Genomic DNA, 2,021 nt, shown 5'->3' with positions numbered 1-2,021 from the left:
GCCAAAGAGATGCCCTCCCCATAGTAACAGTGTAATTTTCTCTACCCCATTTTCACATTTCTTTGATTTTTTGAATTGGCACATTTTCCATTAAACTTGGTGGTACATAAAGTCGTTAATGTGACAGTGGAGCACTGTTATGACTATTATAAGAACATTGATAGACAGTTTACCCTTGGGCTACTTGAAACAATTATTGGGGAAAGTTTCAAGAAATGGTGAGTGGCTTAGAAAATGCAAATTTGCCTCTTTAAAGAGATGACAGAAGAACATTTTGAAAGTTCAGCTTGCCTTCTGGCTATCTCTCTAAGCCCTAGCCAGGTGAGCCCCTTCTGTAACATCTGGGAGGTAGCACTAGAAACCCCAGATGCTGATCTGGTCCTGGCATACTTAGCACCGGGAAAGACTCACACTAATGTCAGAGAGATCTCTGCCAGAGAGTAGTCCCCTTAAAGGTTTGTATTTCCTTCTCAGAACTAATCACAAATTATAATTATAAACGTTTTACAAATTAATTTATGTATTTGCTTATTGTCTATCAGAGACCTCCACATTCAAGCCAGAGTAGAATGTGAGCAGGACCTTCTCTCTACCTTTTTTATCTTCTGAGTATTAAGAACAACTGGTATGTGTGCTTAGATGCTGTGTGAGCAAATAATGCAAGTAATTGATGTAACTCTCCTCTCACATGGGGTGTCCTCAACCCCTGTGTGCTGCCAATTATCCTAGAAATGAAATGAAATAAAAAACTAAAATACTGTTTTCTTTCAGAGGGAATATTTGATCATTATAAAACCTCAATATGTTGAATCTTTTTTTTAAGCAGCTGTAATTCTAAGTGTACTTTATGCATCAAGAATGCCAAATATAGTCCTGAGCTAGGATCCCTGTCTTCCTCTCATCATGGCATGCACCTCCCCCTGATGGCATGCAACAGACAGACAGTTTATATGGTCGATATTTCTATCTTCACTGAAGTTACAAACCAGCCTGCTCCTAACTCAGTTTATCTCCGACATCATATCAGTTGATTCACTAAGTCATACTTTCATAATGAGAGCTTTGAACATAGAAGCGAGTGGCACTGTCTGTCCGACATATCCTATGTGCTAGGACACTGGCTTCCTGCATGGGGAGTCATGACCCACAATAGCAGTCAGTCTTGCATTTTCAGAATGATTTTTCTAATCAAAAGTAACATAACAATTAAAACCAAAATGTTCAGTCAATGTGCTTCTAAACTTCACACAAAAGGGAGAGTATTCAGGTACCAAGAACTTCATTACCCACACGAAGTATCTACATGTCCCTACTGAAAGTCCCTACAGGTCAAAGTAGCAGACCATCCTGTAAATCTCACTGGAGATCAAACAGCTACGTCTCTATAAGCACCAGGTGACTGGTTCTGCACTGTAGCTACACTGGTCATCAGGAATCACTTTTACATTACGGTGGCAAAGGGAACTAGTCACAGGATACAATAGATACACACCAGCAGAAGAGAAATATTTTAGCTCTCACATCTAACATACAACAAACCAAAGGGTACATTTTACAACTGGATGACACAAAGAAGACTAGAGTGGCCCTTGCACAAGAATGACACCTGAATTCCCAAAGAGTTTCATATTTTTATATTTTGAGACAATATTTTTTCATTTTTTAACTTGAAAAAAAAGTAAATTTTACATATGAAAGCACATTAGCTAACAGACTAATAGCAATATTATCAGCAAGATGAAAATGTAAATTACAAAATTACATCTTGAATTCACTGGGTTACAGAAGATTAAATTACAAAAGATTACAAAACTGAATTACAGAAGATAAACATAAGGGTAATGGGAGTATCAGTCCTGAGTGTATTATATATTTTAAAAAACAAATTTCATATATGGCATCTAGAATGCAAGTTTATAAATAGATAAGGGTATTGTAATGAATATGCATTATTATCACTTAGTGAAATTTAATAAAAAGACAAAAGAAAATTAGTTAATTTCAAATATAGCAGGGAACAA

At 36.5% G+C, this 2,021-nt stretch overlaps 1 pseudogene; it reads left to right on the top strand.

Moving 5' to 3' along the window:
• Positions 1–1,537: 1,537 nt before the first annotated feature.
• LOC119248566 (U6 spliceosomal RNA) lies at positions 1,538–1,634 on the top strand (annotated as a pseudogene).
• Positions 1,635–2,021: the final 387 nt, after the last annotated feature.

The sequence above is a fragment of the Talpa occidentalis genome, unplaced genomic scaffold (genome assembly GCF_014898055.3).
Source record: "Talpa occidentalis isolate TD23 unplaced genomic scaffold, MPIMG_talOcc4v2.1 talOcc4.16, whole genome shotgun sequence".
Lineage (NCBI taxonomy): Eukaryota > Metazoa > Chordata > Mammalia > Eulipotyphla > Talpidae > Talpa > Talpa occidentalis.
The sequence above is the reverse complement of the archived record's forward strand: the minus strand, read 5'-3'. Positions and strand labels throughout refer to the sequence as shown.